This window comes from Bombina bombina, chromosome 12 (assembly GCF_027579735.1).
Source record: "Bombina bombina isolate aBomBom1 chromosome 12, aBomBom1.pri, whole genome shotgun sequence".
Taxonomy (NCBI): domain Eukaryota; kingdom Metazoa; phylum Chordata; class Amphibia; order Anura; family Bombinatoridae; genus Bombina; species Bombina bombina.
In genome coordinates this window covers 81492869-81510700 of record NC_069510.1, presented here as the reverse complement: position 1 = coordinate 81510700, position 17832 = coordinate 81492869, and the positions used below count along the sequence as shown (strand labels likewise).

General features: G+C 42.1%; 1 protein-coding gene across 2 annotated transcripts in view; it reads right to left on the bottom strand.

The window, feature by feature from the left end:
- Positions 1–17832, bottom strand: part of LOC128642870 (leucine-rich repeat neuronal protein 1-like) — an 84882-nt gene that overhangs the window by 62372 nt on the left and 4678 nt on the right. Inside the window, exon 2 of one of the 2 annotated variants that reach the window (XR_008399723.1) lies at positions 4747–4791. The exons of the other annotated variant lie outside the window; for it this stretch is intronic. The gene's annotated coding sequence lies outside the window, so the exon portion shown is untranslated. The remainder of the gene's footprint in view (positions 1–4746; positions 4792–17832) is intronic. 2 annotated transcript variants of the gene reach the window in all.

Below are 17832 nucleotides of genomic sequence, written 5' to 3'. Positions count from 1 at the left end.
GATTTTTGTGTGTTGCTCTGGCGCCAAAACAAAACGAATACTGCTGCCTGCAGCCATATTCAGCATTTGTTTAGGAAAAAAATGCAGAATCCTTAAATTTGGACCGTGCCTACTAGACTGCGAATGAAGATTTGTATGAAGAATTTTGTTTACCAAACTATATAACTGCGTCAAATTGTAAAATAAAGTAACTACAGTATAGTTTGTTTATTTCCTACGTGAAATGTGTTGATTCCTTAATCTCTTATTTTCTTTGAAAAAAGTTGGCAACCCTATATACACAAGGTACCTAAGCACTCAGACTGCTGACCAATCAATGCCTTGTCACATGTTTAACAACACTTCTCAGACTGCTGACCAATCAATTCCTTGTCACATGCTTAACAACACTTCTCAGGCGGCTGACCAATCAATGCCTTGTCACATGGTTAACAACACTTCTCATTCTGCTGACCAATCAATGCCTTGTCACATGCTTAACAACACTTCTCATTCTGCTGACCAATCAATGCCTTGTCACATGCTTAACAACACTTCTCATTCTGCTGACCAATCAATGCCTTGTCACATGCTTAACAACACTATTCAGACTGCTGACCAATCACGAGGCGCTAGTGGCAAACTCAATGCATTATCCGATTGGTTGTGCATCCGGTGACCTGACAGACACACGGGCCAATCAGATCATGCATTAACGCCTATCTCCAATGTATGACCTGATTGGTCCGTGAGATTTGGAGAGTGCATAGTACCCGATATAGACATTTAATATTTGAGTGAATGAGGTTGCATTGTGGCATACAGATAAGCCACACCTCAACCCCTATCACTTCCAGACAGCCCCCTTACACAGTATACATACATGTAACATGTATGCGAGGCATTATACACCACACATACATGTTACACCTTTGCGAGTGAATGGAGTTGCACCGTCGTGTACAACTAAGGCACAATGTAACTCCAGTCCAAGACAGCCCCCTTCACCAGCACATGTAACATGTATATGAGCCATTATACATCAAACATACATGTTACATGTTTGTGACTGAATGGGGTTGCATTGTGGCATACAGATAAGCCACAGTGACATGTGCGATTCGATTCGGTCCGAATCGAAATTCGGAAGAATGTGTCAAATTCAGAGATTTGGATTGATTCGAATTTCTGAATTACGGTAGTGCCGAATCTACCGAATAAATCCGAATCGATTCGAATTTATTCGGTAGATTCTGATGGATTCGGATGGCCATGTATTACATTAGTATTGTACAGTATACTAGTGTAATACACAGCACATCCACTTAACACTTACCGAAATTCTGAATCGATTCGAACCGAATTTTTCACGAATCCGGAAGAATCCGAATGAATCCGAAACAAATTCATTAGATTTCTTCCGAATTCGAATCGATCCGAACCGAAATTCGAATCGATCCGAACCGAATTTTTCGAAGCTGCACATGTCTACCCAGTACAACTCCTATCACTCCAAGGATACCCCTACAGCAGCACACATACATGTAACATGTATGTGAGCCATTATACTATCACACATAAATGTTACATGTATGTGAGTGAATGATGTTGCATTGTGGCATACAGATAAGCCACAATGCAACTATTATTATAGTAAACTGATGAGACTTGCATTCCATTCTGTATTTATGTCAGAATGTAACGCCCATCACTCACACACGTACCCTTATATAGAATTTGGTCATTTTTTCAAATAAAAGCTATCAAAATTGGTAAACTCAGGTTCAGGAGACTTATTTTGTAAAACAAAAATGCATCTAACAATTTTTTTATAGTCACATCACGGAAAAGGTAAACAGGGCTGATATGCATGTGCACATATGGGGAGAGACAAAATCCAATGGGAGGCATTTTTGGACAGAACCTAAATCCCCAAACAGAAGTAACGCAATGAGGGTCCGTGAGGTCACCGGATTTACAACCAATCAGAAAATGCATTGGGTTTGCCGCTAGTGCCTCGTGACCAATCAATGCCTAGTCACATGCTTGACAACACTTCTCAGACTGCTGACCAATCAGTGCCACACAAGATACTAACCAGCCCATGCCACACACTCTGTAATACCCAGACTGCCAGTGTTGCCTTATACCATTGACAGAGTGAAACACAGGATGCTAATCACCCACATGCCACAAACTTTGCAGTGCCCAGATGTTGCCCAGTTAGTGCCATGGAGCAACCACACAGTGATACAGTGGATCACATGCACAGTGACACACAGATGTTCAAAACCCAGTGTTATATATCACATACATAGTGACACACAGGATACTCACTACCCAGTGTTATATATCACATACATAGTGACTCACATGATACTCACTACCCAGTGTTATATATCACATACATAGTGACACACAGGATACTCACTACCCAGTGTTATATATCACATACATAGTGACACACAGGATACTCACTACTCAGTGTTATATATCACATACATAGTGACACACAGGATACTCACTACCCAGTGTTATATATCACATACATAGTGACACACAGGATACTCACTACCCAGTGTTATATATCACATACATAGTAACACACAGGTCACCACATGTCTCAATCTATCAGACACAGGATGCTGAACTCCCAATACCACATGCCACACACATAAATGGTAAGCTCCTGTCACCACATGTCACACACTCTTTTGCACACAAAAACTATGGTAAGTTCCCATTACCTCACGCTACACACAAAATGGTAAGCTCTTACCACAACCCATACACAAGATTAACACCCATTGCTACGTCACACTGTGTTCTAGTAGTAGAATTGTCCCAATCTGGGTGACACACAGAATCCTACAAGCTCAGTGCCACATACTACTACACCAGTCACATGCCACTGATTTACTATTAAACAACAGGTACACAGTGCGACATTCAATGTTTCAAAGTTTCCAACAGCCTAGTCTGCATTCACTAAGAATAAAGAGGCACCCCCACAGTAACCAACTTTCTCATATTCATATATTATTTTATTCTGCAAATCCCCTAAAGTGAGATTAGTCTCTCCACGCTTAGTGAACGGGCAACAAAGAATGACACAATAAGTAAACATATTAATCTTACTGTAAAACCTCCCCTACCCTTAATGAATCTACTAGGTAGGTGTCTTACAAACAGAACAATCTATTAAATAAAAAATAGATTAAAAAAAAGGTCACAATCTTAGTGCTAAAATTGCAGATGTAGAGAGAAGAGAATAGACTGAGGCAGGAAAATGCAGTACATAAAGAAGATGAGCAGACTTACCATCAATGTCTCCCAAGCCGCTCAGTATTCAGAGTCTTCAGCACTGAGCTCCTTGTATTCACCAGGTTTCCTAATGGATCCCTCTCTCCTATATACCAGTATTACTGCCCCTTTTTATCTCCCAGGGTTTCCCATAATCCCTTTGCTCTGGTCCTTCTCTTTGTGCTGTGTCTGTCTCCCTACAGCCTGTATCCTTCAGCCTTCAGCATCCCTCTATCACATTCCCTTTGTCTGTTATGTTTCCTCCCTATTTCTGCCCAGATATTCTCCTCTATTCCTCGTGTTTCCCTTTATGCTATTTGTTTCTTTCTCTGATGAATAAAAAGGAACGTCCAATCTGACAGGTGCTCTTATCAGCCAATAGCAGGGCTGTGTGCTCCTAGATGGAGCCAATCACTGTAGCAGAGAGGAGGGACATACTGGCAATATGGATATCATGGTGTAGATTAGGGAAAAGATGCTGATATAGAAAATGATACCATAGAGTGATCTCATAACATTGTATCATAACAATGACCTTTGTTAATATGTATAGAGAGCCTTGATAAACAGTAAATAGTTGTCATACTTTTGTGTGATAAACAGATACCATAAATGTGTCATATTACAAAAATATTACAGTAATAAGATGCAATAATAAATGTGAAAATATAACCATGAGTAATTATGCAGTATATAATGAGATGCAATGTGTGATTTATGTGTGTAGCCAACAACATACAACATAAATGTATCATGCTGGTGTGTTACAATAAGATACAATAATTCTATGTGTATACCCATGAGGAACAATAAAATGTGCCTACATTACAGGGAGATCATGTGTAAAACTAGGAATAAAATAAATCTGTATCATATATAGTTATGGTAAGATGAGATACAGTAAGATGCTGGTATAACCACAATATACAGTAACACAATATACAGAAATAGCATGTGGGTGCATAACTATTAGAGATATTAAATATTTAAAATATCTGTATGTTACAATTAGATTCAAATTTAAACTCAAAATTAAATTCCCTGTTTCTTTAATTTAAAAGGGATGTGTACTGTAAAACGAGTTTCCTTTTGGTTTATTTTTGTATATGAAATAGCCATTTATTTATTTATTTTGCTTTTTGAAACCACAGCCAATTCTTTTTGGCTGAACTTGCAAGGAGCAGGCAAAAGTAGCTATTTCAAATTACAAAATAAAAATAAAATACATTTTCACACAATTATATACACTACATCAGGTAAAATAGATAACTGGGAACACATTAAAGGGGAGTATTGTTTTTACAGCACACAGTCCCTTTAATAAATTAAATAATAAATTAAAGTTACATAATACCCATATGATAAATCAGTTAAAGGAGACTGTAAAAAGCTGACAAAAAAATATACCTGAACATCTCTATTTGAATAAGGAAGATATTTTACATTAAAATGTCTTCACCTCACCAGAGTAAGTGCTGTGTGATCCAAAGCTATTCTTTTTATTGTCATCTTTATAGAGAAAAATAAAACAAACAGGAAATTAGCTTTATCAATACTAAGTTCACACTTTGCTTTTCTTCACTGAAATCTCACAAGAGTTTATAGTAATCTTCCTAACCCCTTAAAAGGATACTAACCACAATTTTTTTTCTTTCCTGATTCAGAGTGCAATTTTAAGCAACCTTCTAATTTACTCCTATTATCAATTTTTAGGAGCTGGCCCAGCCCATTTTTGTTTCAGAACCTGGGTTATGCTTGCTTATTGGTGGGTAAATGTCAGCCACCAATAAGCAATCCCTATCCATGGTGCTGCGCCTAAATTGGGCTGGCTCCTAAGCTTTACATTCCTGCTTTTCAAATAAAGATACCATGAGAACGAATAAAAATTAATAGGAGTAAATTAGAAAGTTGCTTTAAATTGCATGCTCTCTTTGAATCATGGAAGAAAAAAAATTGGATTTAGTATCCCTTTAGCTGTGGATGACAACAGGTGTCATTATTTGTATGGAGGGTGCTTTTGGAGCTGATCCCCCCCCCACCACCACCTGTACCTGCAGGCTGTATATGGACTGGCATTGCTAGGGGAGTCCAGCGATACTAGTGACGCCCAAGACTGCTCCCTTAAAGGGATATAAAACCCACATTTTTTTCTATCATGATTCAGATGGAGTATATCATTTTAAACAATTTTGGATTTAAATTCTATTATCTAATTTGCTTCATTCTCATGATATCCTTTGTCAAAGAGCATATGTAGATAGCCCCAGGAGCAGAGAGCTAGATGCTGATAGGTGGTTGCACATATATACTTCTTATAATCAGTTTTCCACTGTGCTCAGCGAGTTCCCAGTAGTGTGTTGCTGCACATTCAATAAAGGATACCAAGGGAATGAAGCAAAATTGATAATAATTTTTGACATGCCAATATTTATATATCAATACATATAAAGAAATATATATCTGAATATGTATTGATATATAAATATTGGCATGTCAAAAAACATAATTTATGCTTACCTGATAAATTCCTTTCTTCTGTAGTGTGATCAGTCCACGGGTCATCATTACTTCTGGGATATTACTCCTCCCCAACAGGAAGTGCAAGAGGATTCACCCAGCAGAGCTGCATATAGCTCCTCCCCTCTACGTCACTCCCAGTCATTCGACCAAGGACCAACGAGAAAGGAAAAGCCAAGGGTGAAGTGGTGACTGGAGTATAAATTAAAAAATATTTACCTGCCTTAAAAACAGGGCGGGCCGTGGACTGATCACACTACAGAAGAAAGGAATTTATCAGGTAAGCATAAATTATGTTTTCTTCTGTTAAGTGTGATCAGTCCACGGGTCATCATTACTTCTGGGATACCAATACCAAAGCAAAAGTACACGGATGACGGGAGGGATAGGCAGGCTCTTTATACAGAAGGAACCACTGCCTGAAGAACCTTTCTCCCAAAAATAGCCTCCGATGAAGCAAAAGTGTCAAATTTGTAAAATTTGGAAAAAGTATGAAGCGAAGACCAAGTTGCAGCCTTGCAAATCTGCTCAACAGAGGCCTCATTCTTGAAGGCCCAAGTGGAAGCCACAGCTCTAGTAGAATGAGCTGTAATTCTTTCAGGAGGCTGCTGTCCAGCAGTCTCATAAGCTAAACGAATTATGCTACGAAGCCAAAAAGAAAGAGAGGTAGCAGAAGCTTTTTGACCTCTCCTCTGCCCAGAGTAAACGACAAACAGAGAAGACGTTTGTCGAAATTCCTTAGTTGCCTGTAAGTAAAATTTTAGAGCACGGACTACATCCAGGTTGTGCAGTAGACGTTCCTTCTTCGAAGAAGGATTTGGGCACAAGGAAGGAACAACAATCTCTTGATTGATATTCCTGTTAGTAACTACCTTAGGTAAGAACCCAGGTTTAGTACGCAGAACTACCTTATCCGAATGAAAAATCAAATAAGGAGAATCACAATGTAAGGCTGATAATTCAGAGACTCTTCGAGCCGAGGAAATAGCCATTAAAAATAGAACTTTCCAAGATAACAACTTTATATCAAAGGAATGAAGGGGTTCAAACGGAACGCCCTGTAAAACATTAAGAACAAGGTTTAAACTCCATGGTGGAGCAACAGTTTTAAACACAGGCTTAATCCTGGCCAAAGCCTGACAAAAAGCCTGGACGTCAGGAACTTCTGACAGACGTTTGTGTAACAGAATGGACAGAGCTGAGATCTGTCCCTTTAATGAACTAGCAGATAAACCCTTTTCTAAACCTTCTTGTAGAAAAGACAATATCCTAGGAATCCTAACCTTACTCCAAGAGTAACCTTTGGATTCACACCAATATAGGTATTTACGCCATATCTTATGGTAAATCTTTCTGGTAACAGGCTTCCTAGCCTGTATTAAGGTATCAATAACTGACTCAGAAAACCCACGTCTTGATAAAATCAAGCGTTCAATTTCCAAGCAGTCAGCTTCAGAGAAGTTAGATTTTGATGTTTGAAGGGACCCTGTATCAGAAGGTCCTGTTTCAGAGGTAGAGACCAAGGTGGACAGGATGACATGTCCACCAGGTCTGCATACCAAGTCCTGCGTGGCCACGCAGGAGCTATTAGAATCACTGATGCTCTCTCTTGTTTGATTCTGGCAATCAATCGAGGAAGCATCGGGAAGGGTGGAAACACGTAAGCCATCCTGAAGTCCCAAGGTGCTGTCAGGGCATCTATCAGGACTGCTCCTGGATCCCTGGATCTGGACCCGTAACGAGGAAGCTTGGCGTTCTGTCGAGACGCCATGAGATCTATCTCTGGTTTGCCCCAACGTCGAAGTATTTGGGCAAAGACCTCCGGATGGAGTTCCCACTCCCCCGGATGAAAAGTCTGACGACTTAAGAAATCCGCCTCCCAGTTCTCCACTCCCGGGATGTGGATTGCTGACAGGTGGCAAGAGTGAGACTCTGCCCAGCGAATTATCTTTGATACTTCCATCATAGCTAGGGAGCTTCTTGTCCCTCCCTGATGGTTGATGTAAGCTACAGTCGTGATGTTGTCCGACTGAAACCTGATGAACCCCCGAGTTGTCAACTGGGGCCAAGCCAGGAGGGCATTGAGAACTGCTCTCAATTCCAGAATGTTTATTGGCAGGAGACTCTCCTCCTGACTCCATTGTCCCTGAGCCTTCAGAGAATTCCAGACGGCACCCCAACCTAGAAGGCTGGCGTCTGTTGTTACAATTGTCCAGTCTGGTCTGCTGAATGGCATCCCCCTGGACAGATGTGGCCGAGAAAGCCACCATAGAAGAGAATTTCTGGTCTCTTGATCCAGATTCAGAGAAGGGGATAAGTCTGAGTAATCCCCATTCCACTGACTTAGCATGCACAGTTGCAGTGGTCTGAGGTGTAAGCGTGCAAAGGGTACTATGTCCATTGCCGCTACCATTAAGCCGATTACCTCCATGCATTGAGCCACTGACGGGTGTTGAATGGAATGAAGGGTGCGGCAAGCACTTTGAAGTCTTGTTAGCCTGTCCTCTGTCAGGTAAATCTTCATTTCTACAGAGTCTATAAGAGTCCCCAGGAAGGGAACTCTTGTGAGTGGAACGAGTGAACTTTTCTTTTCGTTCACCTTCCATCCATGTGACCTTAGAAATGCCAGTACTAACTCTGTATGAGACTTGGCAGTTTGAAAGCTTGAAGCTTGAATCAGAATGTCGTCTAGGTATGGAGCTACCGAGATTCCCCGCGGTCTTAGTACCGCCAGAAGAGCACCCAGAACCTTTGTGAAGATTCTTGGAGCTGTAGCCAATCCGAATGGAAGAGCCACAAACTGGTAATGCCTGTCTAGGAAGGCAAACCTTAGGTACCGGTAATGATCTTTGTGAATCGGTATGTGAAGGTAGGCATCTTTTAAATCTACAGTGGTCATGTACTGACCCTCTTGGATCATAGGTAAAATTGTCCGAATAGTCTCCATCTTGAACGATGGAACTCTTAGGAATTTGTTTAGGATCTTTAAGTCCAGGATTGGTCTGAAAGTTCCCTCTTTTTTGGGAACCACAAACAGATTTGAGTAAAACCCCTGTCCCTGTTCCGATCGTGGAACAGGATGGATTACTCCCATTAACAAGAGCTCTTGTACGCAGCGTAGAAACGCCTCTTTCTTTGTCTGGATTGTTGACAACCTTGACAGATGAAATCTCTCTCTTGGAGGAGAGTATTTGAAGTCCAGAAGGTATCCCTGAGATATTATCTCTAGCGCCCAGGGATCCTGGACATCTCTTGCCCAAGCCTGGGCGAAGAGAGAAAGTCTGCCCCCCACTAGATCCGATCCCGGATCGGGGGCCCTCAATTCATGCTGTTTTAGGGGCAGCAGCAGGTTTCCTGGTCTGCTTGCCCTTGTTCCAGGACTGGTTAGGTTTCCAGCCTTGTCTGTAGCGAGCAACGGCTCCTTCCTGTTTTGGTGTAGAGGAAGTTGATGCTGCTCCAGCTTTGAAATTACGAAAGGAACGAAAATTAGACTGTCTAGCCTTAGCTTTGGCTTTGTCCTGAGGCAGGGCATGGCCTTTACCTCCTGTAATGTCAGCGATAATCTCTTTCAACCCGGGCCCAAATAAGGTCTGCCCTTTGAAAGGTATATTAAGCAATTTAGACTTAGAAGTAACATCAGCTGACCAGGATTTTAGCCACAGCGCCCTGCGTGCCTGAATGGCGAATCCTGAATTCTTCGCCGTAAGTTTAGTAAGATGTACTACGGCCTCCGAAATGAATGAATTAGCTAGTTTAAGGACTCTAAGCCTGTCCGTAATGTCGTCCAGAGTAGCTGAACTAATGTTCTCTTCCAGAGACTCAATCCAGAATGCCGCTGCAGCCGTGATCGGCGCAATGCATGCAAGGGGTTGCAATATAAAACCTTGTTGAACAAACATTTTCTTAAGGTAACCCTCTAATTTTTTATCCATTGGATCTGAAAAAGCACAGCTATCCTCCACCGGGATAGTGGTACGCTTAGCTAAAGAAGAAACTGCTCCCTCCACCTTAGGGACCGTTTGCCATAAGTCCCGTGTGGTGGCGTCTATTGGAAACATTTTTCTAAATATCGGAGGGGGTGAGAACGGCACACCGGGTCTATCCCACTCCTTAGTAACAATTTCAGTAAGTCTCTTAGGTATAGGAAAAACCTCAGTACTCGCCGGGTACCGCAAAATATTTATCCAACCTACACATTTTCTCTGGTATTGCAACTGTGTTACAATCATTCAGAGCCGCTAACACCTCCCCTAGTAATACACGGAGGTTTTCCAGTTTAAATTTAAAATTTGAAATATCTGAATCCAGTCTGTTTGGATCAGAACCGTCACCCACAGAATGAAGTTCTCCGTCCTCATGTTCTGCCACCTGTGACGCAGTGTCTGACATGGCCCTAATATTATCAGCGCACTCTGTTCTCACCCCAGAGTGATCACGCTTACCTCTTAGTTCTGGTAATTTAGCCAAAACTTCAGTCATAACAGTAGCCATATCCTGTAATGTGATTTGTAATGGCCGCCCAGATGTACTCGGCGCTACAATATCACGCACCTCCCGATCGGGAGATGCAGGTACTGACACGTGAGGCGAGTTAGTCGGCATAACTCTCCCCTCGTTGTTTGGTGAAATTTGTTCAATTTGTACAGATTGACTTTTATTTAAAGTAGCATCAATACAGTTAGTACATAAATTTCTATTGGGCTCCACTTTGGCATTGCAACAAATGACACAGGTATCATCCTCTGAATCAGACATGTTTAACACACTAGCAAATAAACTTGCAACTTGGAATACAATTCAATTAGAATAATATTAAAAACGTACTGTGCCTTTAAGAAGCACAGAAGATCTATGACAGTTGAAAATTAATAAATTGAAAACAGTTATAGTGTAAACAACACAACTTTAGCAAAGGTTTAATCCCATTAGCAAAGATAACAAATTCTGAAAGCAGGAAACAAATTACAGAATAAACGTTTTTTATCTCATTCAACTATAATTCTCACAGCTCTGCTGAGAGAAATTACCTCCCTCAAAAGAAGTTTTGAAGACCCCTGAGCTCTGTAGAGATGAACCGGATCATGCAGGAAATACAATGAGCTGCTGACTGAAATATTTGATGCGTAGCAAAAGCGCCAAAAAACGGCCCCTCCCCCTCACACACAGCAGTGAGAGAGAACAGAAACTGTCAGAAAAAAGATTAAGCAACTGCCAAGTGGAAAAATAGTGCCCAAACATTTATTCACTCAGTACCTCAGCAAATGAAAACGATTTTACATTCCAGCAAAAACGTTAAACATAATTTCTAGTTATTAAACAGCTTTATGTACTTCTTACAGTGTAATTCTAGTGAAGTACCATTCCCCAGAATACTGAAGTGTAAAGTATACATACATGACATTATATCGGTATGGCAGGATTTTCTCATCAATTCCATTGTCAGAAAATAAAAGCTGCTGCATACCTCTATGCAGATTCATCTGCCCGCTGTCCCCTGATCTGAAGTTTACCTCTCCTCAGATGGCCGAGAAACAGCAATATGATCTTAACTACTCCGGCTAAAATCATAGCAAAAACTCTGGTAGATTCTTCTTCAAACTCTGCCAGAGAGGTAATAACACACTCCGGTGCTATTTTAAAATAACAAACTTTTGATTGAAGATATAAAACTAAGTATAATCACCATAGTCCTCTCACACATCCTATCTAGTCGTTGGGTGCAAGAGAATGACTGGGAGTGACGTAGAGGGGAGGAGCTATATGCAGCTCTGCTGGGTGAATCCTCTTGCACTTCCTGTTGGGGAGGAGTAATATCCCAGAAGTAATGATGACCCGTGGACTGATCACACTTAACAGAAGAAATGATAATCCCCATTGGGTATTATTTCATGAACTCCAGTTTCGCTCCCTTAGCATGTGCACTTATCGTGTACCAAATATCCGTCAGAAAAAGCTACCTCTGTAACGAAATAATATCCGTCAGATCTACCTCTGTGACTGTGCATACGGATAAGCAAACAGTCAAAGAGGCAAAGCTTAAGGAATTTGTCCACCGTCAGAAAAATATACCCTATAACTCTGCATGCACTGTCTGAGGTCACAGAATTCCAAACATGTTAGAGCTTTGGAATGCAGTGACATCAAATAGCGCATGCGCAGTGCTAGGGAAGGTTTTTCTGATGGGTAGCTTATTCTAACAGAACAACAGTTCAGACACATAGGGGCCGATGAAGGCTCGTGCGGAAACAGATGCATTAAGATGCTTACGGGGCATGATAAATCAGCCCCATAATGTACATCACAGTGAAACATACAACTGTTACCAAAGCTAGCTTTTCTATTCCTAATAAACAATCAACCACTAATTCTAAAGCATCAAAAATATCCACTCCCAAGATGGAAAACCTAACAATGGTGCAACATTAAACATAACTAATTTTACTACCACACAAAATTCCACTATATCCTTACACTGCTTCAGCACCTCTACAATATTTAAATGACAAAGAAACACTATTTTTCTCAAATTTTTAACACTACTTTTACTGTGTCCATGGCTAATTATTATTATCATTTATTGTATAGCGTCACATAATTCCGTAGCGCTGGGTACAGAGATAGGAGTATAGAATGACAAAGATTTGTGATAAGATACAAAACATAACAGACTGAACAAATCTAGTACAGGAGGAAGAGGGCTCTGCTCTGAAGAGCTTACAGCCTACAGGTTGAGGGTGCAGAGACATAAGGTTTGGGGTAGCTTGTCACATGGATTGTAAGATGCAGCAGTGAGTCAAGGCAGTTCAAGAATTATTTTGTTTAGGATGAAAAAACAGAGGAGAGATATTAAGCCTCTCTGAATAGGTGGGTTTTCAAGGAGCGTCTGAAGCTATAAAAGGTTGGGGACAGTCTTATGGAGCAGGGTAGAGATTTCCAGAGGACAAGGAGCAGCGCCTAAGAAGTCTTGGAGACGAGGAGGGACGTCACGATTATAGTAGTTGAGAGACGTAGATACTCTCCTTTTCCCCCAAAATATCCCGGCAGGTGTGCCTTTAATTGTGGTTTAATTCTCTTTTCTTCCTCCTCTAACAAGACCCCAAATTTCTCCTGAAGCATCACTCTCATTTTCATAAGAAAGTTCTTGTATAATATTTAATAATTTTGTGATGGCTCCATAAGTAACCAATGTTTCGCTCTGCAATTTACATAAAGGGGTCAATTTATTAAACCCCATGTGGACATGATTCACTATAGCGAATCAAATCCGCCCTGCATCGCTAAATGCCAACAGCAATGCACAAGCATTTCACAAGAAATGCTTGTGCAATCCCGCCCCCTGCACATTCGCGGCCAATCGGCCGCTAGCAGGGGGTGTCAATCATCCCGTTCGTATCTGATCGGGATGATTGCAGTCCGCCACCTACGACCGCTGCTTCTTAACTTCAGTTTCCGGATCGCCGGAAAAAGCAACATCCGCTGCTAATTAAATCTTCCCCCAAGTCGTAACATTATAATTTAATGCATTTGCTGTAAATAATAAAGCATCCAGCAGCAGAGGGGGGAGGGAGGGACCCTACACACGGGGGGAAAAAATAAAGAGAGAGGGAGGGATGGGGAGCTACACTACAGAAAAACATAATTTATGCTTACCTGATAAATTCCTTTCTTCTGTTGTGTGATCAGTCCACGGGTCATCATTACTTCTGGGATATAACTCCTCCCCAACAGGAAATGCAAGAGGATTCACCCAGCAGAGCTGATATAGCTCCTCCCCTCTACGTCAGTCCCAGTCATTCGACCAAGAATCAACGAGAAAGGAGTAACCAAGGGTGAAGTGGTGACTGGAGTATAATTTAAAAGATATTTACCTGCCTTAAAAACAGGGCGGGCCGTGGACTGATCACACAACAGAAGAAAGGAATTTATCAGGTAAGCATAAATTATGTTTTCTTCTGTTATGTGTGATCAGTCCACGGGTCATCATTACTTCTGGGATACCAATACCAAAGCAAAAGTACACGGATGACGGGAGGGATAGGCAGGCTCTCCCAAAAATAGCCTCCGAAGAAGCAAAAGTGTCAAATTTGTAAAATTTGGAAAAAGTATGAAGCGAAGACCAAGTTGCAGCCTTGCAAATCTGTTCAACAGAGGCCTCATTCTTAAAGGCCCAAGTGGAAGCCACAGCTCTAGTGGAGTGAGCTGTAATTCTTTCAGGAGGCTGCTGTCCAGCAGTCTCATAGGCTAAACGTATTATGCTACGAAGCCAAAACGAGAGAGAGGTAGTAGAAGCTTTTTGACCTCTCCTCTGTCCAGAATAAACGACAAACAGGGAAGAAGTTTGGCGAAAATCTTTAGTTGCCTGTAAGTAGAACTTGAGGGCACGAACTACATCCAGATTGTGTAGAAGACGTTCCTTCTTTGAAGAAGGATTTGGACACAAGGATGGAACGACAATCTCTTGATTGATATTCCTGTTAGTAACTACCTTAGGTAAGAACCCAGGTTTAGTACGCAGAACTACCTTATCTGAGTGAAAAATCAGATAAGGAGAATCACAATGTAATGCTGATAACTCAGAGACTCTTCGAGCCGAGGAAATAGCCATTAAAAACAGAACTTTCCAAGATAACAATTTTATATCAATGGAATGAAGGGGTTCAAATGGAACACCTTGTAAAACGTTAAGAACTAAGTTTAAACTCCATGGCGGAGCAACGGCTTTAAACACAGGCTTGATCCTAGCTAAAGCCTGACAAAAGGCCTGGACGTCTGGATTTTCTGACAGACGCCTGTGTAACAAGATGGACAGAGCTGAAATCTGTCCCTTTAAAGAACTAGCCGATAAACCCTTTTCTAAACCTTCTTGTAGAAAAGACAATATCCTAGGAATCCTAACCTTACTCCAGGAGTAACGTTTGGATTCGCACCAGTATAGGTATTTGCGCCATATTTTATGGTAAATCTTTCTGGTAACAGGCTTCCTAGCCTGGATCAGGGTATCAATAACCGACTCAGAAAAACCACGCTTTGATAAAATCAAGCGTTCAATTTCCAAGCAGTCAGTTTCAGAGAAGTTAGATTTTGATGTTTGAATGGACCCTGTATCAGAAGGTCCTGTCTTAGAGGTAGAGACCAAGGTGGACAGGATGACATGTCCACTAGATCTGCATACCAAGTCCTGCGTGGCCATGCAGGCGCTATTAGAATCACTGATGCTCTCTCCTGTTTGATTTTCGCAATCAATCGAGGAAGCAGCGGGAAGGGTGGAAACACATAAGCCATCCCGAAGTTCCAAGGTGCTGTCAAAGCATCTATCAGAACCGCTCCCGGATCCCTGGATCTGGACCCGTAGTGAGGAAGTTTGGCGTTCTGGCGAGACGCCATGAGATCTATCTCTGGTTTGCCCCAACGTCGAAGTATTTGGGCAAAGATCTCCGGATGAAGTTCCCACTCTCCCGGATGAAAAGTCTGGCGACTCAAGAAATCCGCCTCCCAGTTCTCCACTCCCGGGATGTGGATTGCTGACAGATGGCAAGAGTGAGACTCTGCCCAGCGAATTATCTTTGATACTTCCATCATTGCTAGGGAGCTTCTTGTCCCTCCCTGATGGTTGATGTAAGCTACAGTCGTGATATTGTCCGACTGAAACCTGATGAACCCCTGAGTTGTTAATTGGGGCCAAGCCAGAAGGGCATTGAGAACTGCCCTCAATTCCAGAATGTTTATTGGAAGGAGACTCTCCTCCTGATTCCATAATCCCTGAGTCTTCAGAGAATTCCAGACAGCGCCCCAACCTAGCAGGCTGGCGTCTGTTGTTACGATTGTCCAGTCTGGCCTGCTGAATGGCATCCCCCTGGACAGGTGTGGCCGATAAAGCCACCATAGAAGAGAATTTCTGGTCTCTTGATTCAGATTCAGGGTAGGGGACAAATCTGAGTAATCCCCATTCCACTGACTTAGCATGCACAATTGCAGCGGTCTGAGGTGTAGGCGTGCAAAAGGTACTATGTCCATTGCCGCTACCATTAAGCCGATCACCTCCATGCATTGAGCTACTGACGGGTGTTGAATGGAATGAAGGACACGGCATGCATCTTGAAGCTTTGTTAACCTGTCTTCTGTCAGGTAAATCTTCATTTCTACAGAATCTATAAGAGTCCCCAAGAATGGAACTCTTGTGAGAGGAAAAAGAGAACTCTTCTTTTCGTTCACTTTCCATCCATGCGACCTTAGAAATGCCAGAACTAACTCTGTATGAGACTTGGCAGTTTGAAAGCTTGAAGCTTGTATTAGAATGTCGTCTAGGTACGGAGCTACCGAAATCCCTCGCGGTCTTAGTACCGCTAGAAGGGCACCCAGAACCTTTGTGAAGATTCTTGGGGCCGTAGCCAATCCGAATGGAAGAGCTACAAACTGGTAGTGCCTGTCTAGGAAGGCAAACCGTAGATACCGTTGATGATCTTTGTGAATCGGTATGTGAAGGTAAGCATCTTTTAAATCCACTGTGGTCATGTACTGACCCCTTTGGATCATAGGTAAGATTGTCCGAATAGTTTCCATTTTGAACGATGGAACTCTTAGGAATTTGTTTAGAATCTTTAAATCTAAGATTGGCCTGAAAGTTCCCTCTTTTTTGGGAACCACAAACAGGTTTGAGTAGAACCCTAGTCCTTGTTCCGACCGTGGAACTGGATGGATCACTCCCATTAATAACAGATCTTGTACACAGCGTAGAAACGCTTCTTTCTTTATCTGGTTTGTTGACAACCTTGACAGATGAAATCTCCCTTTTGGTGGAGATAATTTGAAGTCTAGAAGGTATCCCTGAGATATGATCTCCAGCGCCCAGGGATCCTGAACATCTCTTGCCCAGGCCTGGGCGAAGAGAGAAAGTCTGCCCCCCACTAGATCCGGTCCCGGATCGGGGGCTCTCGATTCATGCTGTCTTTGGGGCAGCAGCAGGTTTCCTAGCCTGTTTGCCCTTATTCCAGGACTGGTTAGGTTTCCAGCCTTGCCTGTAACGAGCAACAGCTCCTTCCTGTTTTGGTGCAGTGGAGGTTGACGCTGCTCCTGTTTTGAAATTCCGAAAGGGACGAAAATTAGACTGTCTAGCCTTAGCTTTGGCTTTGTCTTGAGGTAGGGCGTGGCCCTTACCTCCTGTAATGTCAGCGATAATTTCTTTCAAACCGGGCCCAAATAAAGACTGCCCCTTGAAAGGTATATTAAGTAATTTGGACTTAGAAGTAACATCAGCTGACCAGGATTTTAGCCACAGTGCTCTACGTGCCTGTATGGCGAATCCAGAGTTCTTAGCCGTAAGTTTGGTTAAATGTACTACGGCCTCCGAAATGAATGAATTAGCTAGTTTAAGGACTCTAAGCCTGTCCATAATATCGTCTAGCGTAGATGAACTAAGGTTCTCTTCCAGAGACTCAATCCAAAATGCTGCCGCAGCCGTAATCGGCGCGATACATGCAAGGGGTTGCAATATAAAACCTTGTTGAACAAACATTTTCTTAAGGTAACCCTCTAATTTTTTATCCATTGGATCTGAAAAAGCACAGCTATCCTCCACCGGGATAGTGGTACGCTTAGCTAAAGTAGAAACTGCTCCCTCCACCTTAGGGACCGTTTGCCATAAGTCCCGAGTGGTGGCGTCTATTGGAAACATCTTTCTAAATATTGGAGGGGGTGAGAACGGCACACCGGGTCTATCCCACTCCTTAGTAACAATTTCAGTTAATCTCTTAGGTATAGGAAAAACGTCAGTACTCGCCGGTACCGCAAAGTATTTATCCAACCTACACAGTTTCTCTGGTATTGCAACGGTGTTACAATCATTGAGAGCCGCTAAGACCTCCCCTAGTAATACACGGAGGTTCTCCAATTTAAATTTAAAATTTGAAATATCTGAATCCAATCTGTTTGGATCAGAACCGTCACCCACAGAATGAAGCTCTCCGTCCTCATGCTCTGCAAGCTGTGACGCAGTATCAGACATGGCCCTAGTATTGTCAGCGCACTCTGTTCTCA